This window comes from Manis javanica, chromosome 15, assembly GCF_040802235.1.
Source record: "Manis javanica isolate MJ-LG chromosome 15, MJ_LKY, whole genome shotgun sequence".
In the NCBI taxonomy this organism is placed as follows: domain Eukaryota; kingdom Metazoa; phylum Chordata; class Mammalia; order Pholidota; family Manidae; genus Manis; species Manis javanica.
Window position 1 is genome coordinate 78,681,219 of NC_133170.1, and position 14,617 is coordinate 78,695,835.

At 44.3% G+C, this 14,617-nt stretch overlaps 1 protein-coding gene across 4 annotated transcripts in view; it reads left to right on the plus strand.

The window, feature by feature from the left end:
• Nucleotides 1-14,617, plus strand: part of KIAA1671 (KIAA1671 ortholog) — a 187,487-nt gene that overhangs the window by 46,487 nt on the left and 126,383 nt on the right. For all 4 annotated transcript variants that reach the window (XM_073223154.1, XM_073223151.1, XM_073223153.1 and 1 more), the window contains exon 2: nucleotides 5,585-5,735. The gene's annotated coding sequence lies outside the window, so the exon portion shown is untranslated. The remainder of the gene's footprint in view (nucleotides 1-5,584; nucleotides 5,736-14,617) is intronic.

The following is a 14,617-nucleotide window of genomic DNA, read 5'->3' on the forward strand; positions in this document are numbered from 1 at the left end:
GGCAAAGCTCAGTATAGACCATGAGGGCTTTTCATTGAGATTTGTCTGAAAGACATGGGTCCCTTTAGGCTGAATCTGTGGTCATTAGAACTTAAGTGTTAGGTGTACTTTACCTTTGCTTTTAGTTTCTTGCTTTTTATTAATTATGGTAAAATAAACAGAGCATGAAATTTATCATCTTAACTATTTTTAGATTTACAGTCCAGTGGCATTAAGGACATTCACATTGCTACTCAGCCATCACCACCATCCATCTCTAGAACTTAGTCATCATCTCATATGGAAACGCTGTACCTATGAGACGCTAACTCCCCATGCCCCTCCCCGCGCAGCCCCTCTCCCCCAACCACCATTCTACTTTGGCTCTGTAAATCTGTGTAAGTATCTCATGTGAATGGAATCCTGTAGTATTTGTCTTTTGGTGACTGGCTTATTGTACTTCACATCATGTCCTCAAGCTTTATCCATGTCATAGCATGTGTCAGAATTTTCTTCCTTTTCAGGGCTGGGTAACATTCCATGGTCGAAATAGACCACATTGTGTTTTTGTGTTTCATCTATATGTAGACATTTGAACTGTTTCTACCTTTTGGCTGTTGTGAATAATATTGGTTGACCAATATTGGTGTGCAACTGCCTGTTTGAGTCCCTGCCTTCGGTTCTTCTGGGTGTATCTCCAGGGGTGGGATCACTGGGTCATCTGGCAACCCTATGGTTAGAGTTTGAGGATCTGCCGTACTGTTTTCCACAGCAGCCACACCATTTTCTCTTCCCCCGTATGGTGCACAAGAGTTGCCATTTCTCCACATCCTCACCAACACCGGTGTTTTTTTGTTTGTTTGTTTGACTGTTTCTGTAATAGGTTTTACAATGGGTATGAAGTGCCCTTTACATCTGAATGTCATAAAACTCAGTTGTTCTGGTTAAGCCCAGTGGACTTTGGAAGATATCTGGCATGAAGGCGGGTCAGTGTAAACCCAACCCCCCGGGGAGCTGGCCCTTCGCTCCTCACACGTCTGTTTCCTCACCTGTAAGATGGGTTCATCACTGGGCTTGCTTCTTTGGCTTGTTCAGGAGACCAAGCGAGATAATCCTTGTAGAGCCCTGAGAACAGCACCTGGCACATAGTGTGTGCTTAATAGACACGAGTCATTCTTACTCCTAGCTTCCAAAGGCTCTGAAAGGAGGGGGAGAGGGCCTTTGTACCTCTGCGCTTTGACCCAATGGGGAGAACACAGCTCGGAGGGAAATTTGGGTACTGAGGCTTAAAAAAATATTTGCACAAACAACACTGATGGAAATGAAAAGAAATAAAAAATTTACCAACAATTCCACTCTAGGTCACCAACTCTTTTTTTTTTCCCCATTGGTCCCTTTTCTCTTCCAGACCTTGACCTTTTGTGTAAATAGTCTTTGCTATTGTCACAGCCTTGAGCACAAAAAGATCCCATGCGCCCCCTTCCTCCCACAGGATTATCTTAAACACTTGCCACATTACTGAGCAGACCGCCCAGCCTTCGTTTTCAAGAGCTGCCGAAAAGCCCTGACGTGTGGCTGAGATACTTTCACCTTTCTGTGGAAAGTGTGGATTATTTCTAGGTTTTTGCTGTTACAGCATGGCAGCCATCTTTTCTGTTCACACACTCAGGACATGTGGGCGACAGGAGTTTTGTGCCCTTTGTGGTGTTCTGGGCAGGCTGGGAACTGGAGATCTGGTCCGCCTGCCGACGTTGCAACTTCTGTGACCTTTCAGATGGCTTATGAGTCCTGGGTTTTTTCCAGGAAGGGTGGTCACCCAAAACCCAGGGTGTGTTATTGTTGCGCTTGGGGACAGAACACTGCAGCGGACATCTTCGTGTATATGGCTCTCTCTTCCTTCAGATTCCTTCCATAGGATAAGTTTGTAGAAGTGGGATTCCTGAGTCAAAAATAAATGAATGGGTTGGGGGTGAGGTATTTTGGGGAAATAACACTTAATTTATAGTTGGAAGATTGCAGCCGTAGTGCTACCCCTCGCTGGCATGTGATCTGGCTCATTTTCTGAACTGTCTTCCTCTCCTGTAAAGTGGTAGTAACAATTTGAAAGGCATAGACTGTTGAGAGCATTAAGTGGGGGAAAACAGTGGGTGCACAGAGCCATTTAGTGTGGTGCCTGACTTTTGATAGAATCCCAGAAACTATTAGTTGGAGGTAAATACTGCCAAATCACTTTCATGACTTACCTTGTCCCTGCGAGCAGAAGAGCAAATGAATTTTCCTGCAGCCATGCCTGTACTGGATATCAGTATTTTCTTCTCTCAGAGATGTTCTTCCTTTAAGCATTTTTTTGTATACTGACTTTCTGTCCAGTGCGGTGTCAGACCCTGGGGATACAGCTGTAAGCTGGACTCAGGACCCTCCTGGCCAGGAGCTGCCAGTCTAGCATAGGAAATGGAGGCAATCACCACATGCGCAGTAAGTGCTAAGCTCTGGAGAACCACCAGGGACTTAGATACCAGAGCACAGGAGGCACCTGAACCTGCCCTGGGGTCTCGAGAGGGCTTCCTAGAGGAGGTGGCAGTTTGGAGCTGACAACTGAAAGAAAGTGAGATTAGCCAGGCAGTGTACATGCATAAAGGCAAAGAAAGCAGGGCGTGCCTTGTCGGATCTGCCTGGGATTTGCTGGGCTGAAGTAAGTGTGTGAGTGTGTGTGGGGGACAGACAGACACAGATGGAGGAGTGTCAAGCATTAGACCGAAGTTAGAGAGAGAAAGAGGGTCCTGATCCTGCTGGGCCTCAGGGAGGGAGTTCGATCTTTATTTGAAGGGCAGTGGGGAGACAGGTGAGGGCTTTGAGCAGGGGAGTGATGCATTGGCGCTTGTGTAGCAGAGACTCTGGCGGCGCTAGGGGAGTAGCTTGGAGGAGGCTCCAGCAGAGGCAGGACGTCAGGAGGAGGCGGAGTTTACAGGCCCCTCACAGTGAAGGTTTCCCTGGCCACCCCCTCCTTTGTTGTCACTCACTTAACAGTCTATAGATCTTGCTTATTTGGATTGTCTGTTCCCATCTTGACTGTTTGCTCCATGGGACATGTCATGTTCACTGCTGGGGGCACCGCATATAGTAGGTGCTTAGTAACTGCGCTTTGGAATGGACGAATGAATGAGCTACCTATGGGGACAGAGAGGAGAGGACATGGGCACTCCAGGGACATTAGACATTGGGCCCTTTCCATCGGCGGCCTGTGGGTGGACAAGCTGCATGCATTTACTGTAGCCCTACTTCTGGAAGGACACAGGCACACACTTGGCCCTTTGCACACCACACAGGATGGATTTGCAGATTTGGGAGCCCAGGTCACCTTCTGGAAGATGCTGGAAGGTGTCAGGAATGGCTCGCACCCCTTACCAGATGGTGGCATTCCCAGGAAACGGCACCCAGAGATGGCTGAGTGGATGACTGGTGAGCTCTCCAGATCGGATTTAAGGGTGTAGTTACGAAAGATCGGCAGCAGCTGCTAGAATGAATCAACGCCTCTGAATCTGAGAGAAAAGCTGCCAAACTGCTTGGTTTTGAATGAAGCTGCCTCTCTTGTCTTCTCTCTGTATGTGACAGTCTTGGATTGTCCGGGAGACTGTGAGCTCCTTGGCTGTACCACCAGCCCCGAGCACAAAGCCTGGTTTGTAGAAGGCAGGTCAGAGGGCTGGACAAATGGCTGTTCTTGAAATGACTCCTGTCTGATTTAAGCGCCTATTGGCCTTGGCGACTCAGCTCCCAGGAAAATGGTTTGCTGTGTATGACACAGTAGGAAATGGGAATTTCCAACTTTGCAAATCAATTAAGGAAGATCAAGCTTGTAGGCTTGGCAGGTTCAGCAACAGCAGAGACGTACCCATTGCTACCCCCACTGCTGGAGGTCAGACCCACACCCTCTGTCTCCCAGTCCTCTGCTGCCTCCTGACCTCCCAGATCAGCCTTGCTTCCTCGCCATCCCCCATGCCCAGTTCCATGGTGATTAATCCAGATAAAACCGGAGATGGCTCACACTCTGTGTCCCTTCTTTCTTCAGAGAGCCCTTGTTTACCTGGCTTTGGCCATTGTGCCAATAAATTTAAAAAGAGCTAGTAAAGCCACTCCAGGGATAAGTAGCATCTGGTTTCTGTGTGAGTGGGCTTCCGAAGTGTTTTGGAAGAGACTAACATCTCAAATTAAGCGTAACATATGCGATGCATTTAAAGTAAGGCTCTAGAGCATGTATTTCAGCTGGCTTCCTTGTGTTTTGCAACAGGTTAAATGAAAACCCGAGAACCATGGGTTTCTAGATTTGGGAAAGGCTTCGAAATATTATTTAGCTGCCCACTGTGGTGGTTTAGTTTTTTTTTCTTTTGTGGCTTGATTTACTAATTAATTTATTGATTCATTTTTGCAAACGTTATTTACATACCAGGTATCTGCGAGGCATTTTAAATGGGAGCTTGAGAGGAAGCCCAAGATGTTAGACATCAGAAAACAGTGACCCTGTTCTGGTTAAGAGGGATGGGGACTAAGGGTCACCTTGGTCTTTGTCGTCTTTGCCCTTTTCCTTCCCTGCAGCATGGCCGCTGAGGTGGGCTCAAGGATCCCAGAGTAGGCCAGCGTTTGTGTACCATTGATTCTAATTCAGCAGCGGTTGTCCTTGGTGATTCTCCTCCCAGGGGAAGTTGTTCAGAGCAGCCTTCATTCACAGGCAGGCGGATGAGCCAGCGTGCTTGCCTGGGCTGAACGTGGTCACCGCAGGGGTCTGACGCTGGCCTGTCCTAGACAGTGGAGTGCCTCCCTGTGGTGCAGTGAAAATGATGGGGCCTGGTGGTGGGGCAGGCAGGTGGGCTTCCAGCTGTGCGCTGTGCAGCTCTTTGGTTCGCCATCCAGAAGCCGCTGACTCATGGCCGTCCCAAAGCTTGCCAGAGTCAGTGTCATTTCTCTGATGTTCTGACTTCTTAGTGTCATGAAACTCATGGTCCGCCCCTTTACTCAGTATCTTAGAAGAGAGGGGAGCAGGGCCAGGAGAATATTCCTTCATTTATTTATTCACTCAACAATTACTTATTTATATATTCAACAATTACGTATTTGCCAAGCCACTGTGCTAGCTGCTGGGGACTCAGGGTGCCCTCTGGGTCTTGCCACTAAATGGGAAAGACTGATGAGATGTAAAGGATCATGCAGTATTAAATATTTTTGTGTAGCTATGATGAGTCCCACCAAATGTCTGGTGCTGCTCTGTGGACATGGAAAAGGGATCTTTTACTAGGTTGGAGGGGCACAGAGATGTCTGTGTTTCTTAAATAAGACTCTGAGTTCCCTGAATGTGGGAGATTTTTCTGGTTCATCTTTGTGCACATGGCAGGTGCCCAATGAGCATGGATCAGAGGAACAAGCGAGACTTTTATTGAGCACCTACTGTGGACTCAATACTCTTTATGCTATAATATTGAAAAGCCGAAAAGACTGAGTTTTACAAGCTGGAGGAGATGCCAGCGGATGCAGTTGGAGCTCGAGAGCTTTTGCGCCGTCTGTGCACATATTGCCAGAGCTCCGGAACTGAGGCTGTTGTCCTGTGTCTCTCTAGACCTGCCGAAATTCAGCCCGCAGAGACGAGCTTCACCTCCCTGGCTGGCTTCTGCCACAGAAGTGTACAGACAGCCTCATTTGCCATGAGACGTGACCCCATTGGCTTTCTCAGGCTGTTGCAGAGCCCCAGCCAGGGCCTGCCAGCTCCGGTAAGTGGGACTGGAGTGTCCAGGGGGTGGAGGGCGCCTGTGGGTTCTGCCAGGGAATTTCCTCTGTCCTTTGAATCCTGTTACTGTCCTGTGTCTCGTGTCCAGGCTACTTATGTCTCCCAGAGCAGGGTTTACAGAGGTCATGGGGGCTGCCTGTAAAGGTGAACAGTCCTGATTTTGGGCAGGACCCTGGGTGTGTTGGAACCCTGCCTGAGGTCATTGCAGATGGAACTCTCCCCTTCTCTGATTCTCCAGTTCTCCGTATCTGTTTCTCCGTTCTGCCTCCAACCATGTCTAGACAGTGTTCTCTGGTTTGGGGAGAAAGAATCTGTTAGCACCATTGAGCGTGTTAGGAAGAGAAAATATCAAAATCTGTCTTCCCTTCTTTCCTGCAGGCTGCTGAGTGAGTCAGAGCTGGGGGCGCAGTATGGGGCCCCCGGAAGGGAAGCAGGAGGCTTGTGTTTAACTAAAATACCTTCTACTTTTAGTTCACCTAGAGGGGGGCAGGCTGGGGGACATTTTTCAGGGAAAGGGAACACACTGGCATGGAGGGTGGGGAAGGATCAAGAACAGCAGCTTGTCTGGCACTTTTTAGATCAGAAAGGAGTACGACGTAATTTTTAAAAAGACCGAGTTGAATGGGTCGAGGACTTGAAATCAAGTGTCAGCTGTGTGATGTAGGCAAGTTGGGTGACCTCTCTGTGCTCTTCCCCTTCCTCTCCATAATGGAGACAGGGTTAAACCCCTGCCTCTTGGGGTTGGAGGTTTAATGAGAGAGGAGGCTCCCTGCCTAGAGAGAGCAGAGCTCATAGCTGGATGGCCAAGGGGCTGGTGCCTGAGCCCCTGCACAGTGGGGTCTGATAACCCTCATGCCCCCCCACACAGGGCTGTGAGGAGGAGGTGATTGATCAGCTATAGGAAGCCCTTGCTTACCTTGAGGCCTCACTCATGGGAGGCCCTCACCATTAGCCTTTGCTCTTCCTATGGAGACTGTGAAGGCAGCCAGCATAATACAGGTGTTCAACAGAAAAGAAACAAAGGCTGACAAATAACAGCAGGGGGTGGAGTGAAAAATGAGAATTTTTTTTTTTTTTTTTTTTTTTTTTGAGAGGGCATCTCTCATATTTATTGATCAAATGGTTGTTAACAACAATAAAATTCAGTATAGGGGGGTCAATGCTCAATGTACAATCATTAATCCATCTCAAGCCTAATTCTCGTCAGTCTCCAATCTTCTGAAGCATAACGAACAAGTTCTTACATGGTGAACGAATTCTTACAGAGTGAATAAATTCTTACATGGTGAACAGTACAAGGGCAGTCATCACAGAAACTTTCGGTTTTGATCATGCAATATGACCTATAAACCATCAGGTCAAATATGAATATTCATTTGATTTTTGTACTTGATTTATATGTTGATCCCACATTTCTCCTATTATTATTATTATTTTTATTTTTAATAAAATGCTGAAGTGGTAGGTAGATGCAAGATAAAGGTAGAAAACATAGTTTAGTGCTGTAAGAAGGCAAATGTAGATGATCAGATGATCAGGTGTGTGCCTATGGACTAAGTATTAATCCAGGCTAGACAAGGGCAGCAAGACATCCACGGATGCAGAAGATTTCTCTCAAAGCAGGGGGGGTGAGGTTCTGAGCCTCACCTCTGTTGATCCCCAAATTCTCACCTGATGGCCCCCCTGCGACTGTGCCTGTCTTAGGTTGTTCCTCCCTTGAGGAATCTTACCCGTCTCTGGCTAACCAGTCATCTTCCGGGGCCATACAGGGAAATGTAAAGTTGGTAAGTGAGAGAGAAGCCATATTGTTTGCAAAGGTTAGCTTTTTACTTCTTTGCAGATTTATGCCCTGTGGCTTCTATGCCCAGCACTTGTCTCGAGGTATCTTTACCACCTGGAGGAATTATGATACTCGGTAAATTCGATATGAGGCACGAATTCTATTTAAAGTTTGTAATTAGGAAGGAAGAAGAAAAGCTATAGATGTAGCATATGAAGGAAACTTGGGAGGATTGATTATTTCTTTGACATATCTTCTTGTATAGTACCTTAAGTATGTATAGGTTTTAAACTACTAACTAATTTGCACACACATATTGACATAATAGGAATACGGTGACATAAACAAAGCAAATCTATAATTACCAGCCATCTCCAGTGAAGCCAAGAAAACCATTTAGGCACCCTAGGCATTTGTGAAGATTTATCTATGATATGATGGATATTTTCCAACTGTACTTGAACCATCAGACAAATTAAAGCAGCCCATTTCTGGGATCTGTTCACATCCCATATGTTCTTTTAACCATAGATAGTCTATAGTCATGAGATTTTGGGGTGCTACAACTTGCACCCCTCCCAACTCCTGGTTGAGTTCCAACAGTACAGATCCAGTCAAATTCGTTGTCTCACTGTATGCACATGCCAGCCTAGACATCTCCCTCCTCCTTCTTATGGCAAGTCCAGGAGATGGTGGGCTGGATGCAGCCACAACCGCAGCATCGTCTGGATCCCTGTGGAGGCTTTTTGATGATCATCCCCCGGCACGAGTCCTCCAGAGAGTGCTGATGCCGGAAGCTCCTCCTCATATCGTATCTTAGTTCATTTTCTGGGTATCCAAGCTAGGCCTTGATCTTCTGCGTAGAAACAAACAGACCCTTTGCCCACACTTTGACATGCCCTCTATACCACTGTGCAGAACTCATTGGAGGTCAGCACACAGTAACTGCTTTTTTTTTTTTTTTTAATTAAGAGAAAGGAATATTATCAGAAAAGAGTACCTCCATAGCTGATCATCTGACACCCTTTAAGTGATCAACATTAAGGATATTTAAAGCATGCGTTGATCTTTGATTTACCAATAGTTTTATCCTGTTAAGGAGTAATCCCCCTTTTCTTTCTTTCTTTCTTTTTTTTTTTTTTTAATTTTTAATCTACACTTACCTGAAGAATACTATGTTTACTATGCTCTCCCCTATATCAGGTCCCCCCTAACAACCACATTACGGTTACTGTCCATCAGCTTAGCAAAATGTTGTAGAGTCACTACTTGTCCTCTCTGTGTTGTGCAGCCCACCCTCCCCTTTCTCCCTCCCCCCCATGCATGCTAATCTTAATACCCCCCTTCTTCTTCCCCCCCCTTATCCCTCCCTGCCCACCCATCCTCCCCAGTTCCTTTCCCTTTGGTACCTGTTAGTCCATTTTTGGGTTCTGTAATTCTGCTGCTGTTTTGTTCCTTCAGTTTTTCCTTTGTTCCTATACTCCTCAGATGAGTGAAATCATTTGGTATTTCTCTTTCTCCGCTTGGCTTATTTCACTGAGCATAATACTCTCCAGCTCCATCCATGTTGCTGCAAATGGTTGGATTTTTCCACTTCTTATGGCTGAGTAGTATTCCATTGTGTATATGTACCACATCTTCTTTATCCATTCATCTACAGATGGACATTTAGGTTGCTTCCAATTCTTGGCTATTGTAAATAGTGCTGCGATAAACATAGGAGTGCATCTGTCTTTCTCAAACTTGATTGCTGCGTTCTTAGGGTAAATTCCTAGGAGTGGAATTCCTGGGTCAAATGGTAGGTCTGTTTTGAGCATTTTGATGCACCTCCATACTGCTTTCCACAATGGTTGAACTAATTTACATTCCCACCAGCAGTGTAGGAGGGTTCCCCTTTCTCCACAGCCTCGCCAACATTTGTTGTTCTTTGTCTTTTGGATGGCAGCTATCCTTACTGGTGTGAGGTGATACCTCATTGTAGTTTTAATTTGCATTTCTCTGATAATTAGCGATGTGGTGCATCTTTTCATGTGTCTCTTGGCCATCTGTATTTCTTCTTTGGAGAACTGTCTGTTCAGTTCCTCTGCCCATTTTTTAATTGGGTTATTTGTTTTTTGTTTGTTGAGGCGTGTGAGCTCTTTATATATTCTGGACGTCAAGCCTTTATCAGATCTGTCATTTTCAAATATATTCTCCCATACTGTAGGGTTCCTTTTTGTTCTATTGATGGTGTCTTTCGCTGTACAGAAGCTTTTCAGCTTAATGTAGTCCCACTTGCTCATTTTTGCTGTTGTTTTCCTTGCCCGGGGAGATATGTTCAAGAAGAGATCACTCATGTTTATGTCTAAGAGGTTTTTGCCTATGTTTTTTTCCAAGAGTTTAATGGTTTCATGACTTACATTCAGGTCTTTGATCCATTTTGAGTTTACCTTTGTATATGGGGTTAGACAATGGTCCAGTTTCATTCTCCTACATGTAGCTGTCCAGTTTTGCCAGCACCATCTGTTGAAGAGACTGTCATTTTGCCATTGTATGTCCATGGCTCCTTTATCAAATATTAATTGACCATATATGTTTGGGTTAATTTCTGGGGTCTCTAATCTGTTCCACTGGTCTGTGGCTCTGTTCTTGTGCCAGTACCAAATTGTCTTGATTACTATGGCTTTGTAGTAGAGCTTGAAGTTGGGGAGTGAGATCCCCCCTACTTTATTCTTCTTTTTCAGGATTGCTTTGGCTATTCGGGGTCTTTGGTGTTTCCATATGAATTTTTGAATTATTTGTTCCAATTCATTGAAGAATGTTGCTGGTAATTTGAGAGGGATTACATCAAATTTGTATATTGCTTTCGGCAGGATGGCCATTTTGACGATATTAATTCTTCCTAGCCATGAGCATGGGATGAGTTTCCATTTATTAGTGTCCCCTTTAATTTCTCTTAAGAGTGACTTGTAGTTTTCAGAGTATAAGTCTTTCACTTCCTTGGTTAGGTTTATTCCTAGGTATTTTATTCTTTTTGATGCAATGGTGAATGGAATTGTTTTCCTGATTTCTCTTTCTATTGATTCGTTGTTAGTGTATAGGAAAGCTACAGATTTCTGTGTGTTGATTTTGTATCCTGCAACTTTGCTGTATTCCGATATCAGTTCTAGTAGTTTTGGAGTGGAGTCTTTAGGGTTTTTTATGTACAGTATCATATCATCTGCAAATAGTGACAGTTTAACTTCTTCTTTACCAATCTGGATTCCTTGTATTTCTTTGTTTTGTCTGATTGCCGTGGCTAGGACCTCCAGTACTATGTTAAATAACAGTGGGGAGAGTGGGCATCCCTGTCTGGTTCCCGATCTCAGTGGAAATGCTTTCAGCTTCTCGCTGTTCAGTATAATGCTGGCTGTGGGTTTATCATATATGGCCTTTATTATGTTGAGGTACTTGCCCTCTATTCCCATTTTGCTGAGAGTTTTTATCATGAATGGATGTTGAATTTTGTCAAATGCTTTTTCAGCATCTATGGAGATGATCATGTGGTTTTTGTCTTTCTTTTTGTTGATGTGGTGGATGATGTTGATGGATTTTCGAATGTTGTACCATCCTTGCATCCCTGGGATGAACCCCACTTGGTCATGGTGTATGATCCTTTTGATATACTGTTGAATTCTGTTTGCTAATATTTTATTGAGTATTTTTGCATCTACGTTCATCAGGGATATTGGTCTGTAATTTTCTTTTTTGGTGGGGTCTTTGCCTGGTTTTGGTATTAGGGTGATGTTGGCTTCATAGAATGAGTTTGGGAGTATTCCCTCTTCTTCTATTTTGTGGAACACTTTAAGGAGAATGGGTATTATGTCTTCTCTGTGTGTCTGATAAAATTCCGAGGTAAATCCGTCCGGCCCCGGGGTTTTGTTGTTGGGTAGTTTTTTGATTACTGTTTCAATTTCTTTGCTTGTAATTGGTTTGTTTAACTTTTGTGTTTCTTCCTTGGTCAGTCTTGGGAGGTTGTATTTTTCTAGGAAGTTGTCCATTTCTTCTAGGTTTTCCAGCTTGTTGGCATATAGGTTTTCATAGTAGTCTTTAATAATTCTTTGTATTTCTGTGGAGTCTGTCGTGATTTTTCCATTCTCATTTCTGATTATGTTGATTTGTGTTGACTCTCTTTTTCTCTTAATAAGTTGGGCTAGAGGCTTATCTATTTTGTTTATTTTCTCAAAGAACCAGCTCTTGGTTTCGTTGATTTTTGCTATTGTTTTATTCTTCTCAATTTTGTTTATTTCTTCTCTGATCTTTATTATGTCCCTCCTTCTGCTGACTTTAGGCCTCATTTGTTCTTCTTTTTCCAGTTTTAATAATTGTGATGTTAGACTATTCATTTGGGATTGTTCTTCCTTCTTCAAGTGTGCCTGGATTGCTATATACTTTCCTCTTAAGACTGCTTTCGCTGCATCCCACAGAAGTTGGGGCTTAGTGTTGTTGTTGTCATTTGTTTCTATATATTCCTTGATCTCTATTTTGATTTGTTCATTGATCCATTGATTATTTAGTAGCATGTTGTTAAGCCTCCATGTGTTTGTGAGCCTTTTTGTTTTCTTTGTAGAATTTATTTCTACTTTCATACCTTTGTGGTCTGAAAAATTGGTTGGTAGAATTTCAATATTGTGGAATTTACTGAGGCTCTTTTTGTGAGCTAGTATGTGGTCTATTCTGGAGAATGTTCCATGTGCACTTGAGAAGAATGTATATCCTGTTGCTTTTGGATGTAAAGTTCTATAGATGTCTATTAGGTCCATCTGTTCTAGTGTGTTGTTCAGTGCCTGTGTGTCTTTACTTATTTTCTGCCCGGTGGATCTATCCTTTGGGGTGAGTGGTGTGTTGAAGTCTCCTACAATGAATGCATTGCAGTCTATTTCCCTCTTTAGTTCTGTTAGTATTTGCTTCACATATGCTGGTGCTCCTGTATTGGGTGCATATATATTTAGAATGGTTATATCCTCTTGTTGGACTAAGCCCTTTATCATTATGTAGTGGCCTTCTTTATCTCTTGTTACTTTCTTTGTTTTGAAGTCTATTTTGTCTGATATTAGTACTGCAACCCCTGCTTTCTTCTCACTGTTGTTTGCCTGAAATATGTTTTTCCATCCCTTGACTTTTAGTCTATGCTTATCTTTGGGTTTAAGGTGAGTTTCTTGTAAGCAGCATATAGATGGGTCTTGCTTTTTTATCCATTCTATTACTCTATGTCTTTTGATTGGTGCATTAAGTCCATTTACATTTAGGGTGACTATTGAAAGATATGTACTTATTGCCATTGCAGGCTTTAGATTCGTGGTTACCAAAGGTTCAAGGTTAGCTTCTTTAGTATCTTACTGCCTAACTTAGCTCGCTTATTGAGCTGTTATATACACTGTCTGGAGAGTCTTTTCTTCTCTCCCTTCTTATTCCTCCTCCTCCCTTCTTCATATGTTGTGTGCTTTGTTCTGTGCTCTTTTTAGGGGTGCTCCCATCTAGAGCAGTCCCTGTAGGATGCCCTGTAGAGGTGGTTTGTGGGAAGCAAATTCCCTCAGCTTTTGCTTGTCTGGGAATTGTTTGATCCCACCATCATATTTAAATGATAGTCGTGCTGGATACAGTATCCTTGGTTCAAGGCCCTTCTGTTTCATTGCATTAAGTATATCATGCCATTCTCTTCTGGCCTGTAGGGTTTCTGTTGAGAAGTCTGATGTTAGCCTGATTGGTTTTCCTTTATAGGTGACCTTTTTCTCTCTAGCCGCCTTTAAAACTCTTTCCTTGTCCTTGATCCTTGCCATTTTAATTATTATGTGTCTTGGTGTTGTCCTCCTTGGATCCTTTCTGTTGGGGGTTCTGTATAATTCCATGGTCTGTTCGATTATTTCCTCCCCCAGTTTGGGGAAGTTTTCAGCAATTATTTCTTCAAAGACACTTTCTATCCCTTTTCCTCTTTCTTCCTCTTCTGGTATCCCTATAATACGAATGTTTTTCCTTTTGTATTGGTCACATATTTCTCTTAGTGTTGTTTCATTCCTGGAGATCCTTTTATCTCTCTCTATGTCAGCTTCTATACGTTCCTGTTCTCTGGCTTCTATTCCTTCAATGGCCTCTTGCATCTTATCCATTCTGCTTATAAATCCTTCCAGGGATTGTTTCACTTCTGTGATCTCTTTCCTGACATCTGTGATCTCCTTCCGGACTTCATCCCACTGCTCTTGCATTTTTCTCTGCATCTCATCCCACTGCTCTTGCATTTTTCTCTGCATCTCATCCCATTGCTCTTGCATTTTTTTCTGCATCTCTGTCAGCATGTTCATGATTTTTATTTTGAATTCTTTTTCAGGAGGACTAGTTAGGTCTGTCTCCTTCTCAGGTGTTGTCTCTGTGATCTTTGTCTGCCTGTAGTTTTGCCTTTTCATGGTGATAGAGATAGTCTGCAGAGCTGGTACAAGTGACCGCTGGAAGAGCTTCCCTTCTTGTTGGTTTGTAGCCTTTTCCTGGGAGAATAGCGACCTCTAGTGGCTTGTGCTGGGCAGCTGTGCGCAGACAGGGCTTCTGCTTCCTGCCCAGTTGCTTTGGGGTTTATCTCCACTGTTGCTGTGGGCTTGGCCTGGCTGGGGCTGTTCTTCCAAAATGGTGGAGCCCCGTTAGAGGGGGAGCAGCCAGGAGACTATTTATCTCCGTAAGGGGCCTCTGTGCTCCCTGCTGCCCAGGGGGTTAGAGTGCCCAGAGATCCCCAGATTCCCTGCTTCTGGTCTAAGTGACCTGTCCTGCCCCTTTAAGATTTCCAAAAAGCACTCTCCAAACCAAAACAACAACAGCAACAATGAGAGAGGGAACAGAAAGGAAAAAAAAAAGAAAAAACACGCGATTTTTTTTTTTTTTTCCTCAGGTGCCGGTCCCAGGCACCCGCCCACTGGTCCTGCTGCCCTGTCTCCCTAGCACCAGGGTCCCTGTCCTTTCAAGGCTTCCAAAAAGCACCCACCCACCGGTCCCGCAGGGAAGGAACGCTCAATATTCTTGGTCCTCAGGCACTGGTCCCACGCACCCGCTCACCAGTCCCGCCGCCCTGCCTCCCTAGCACC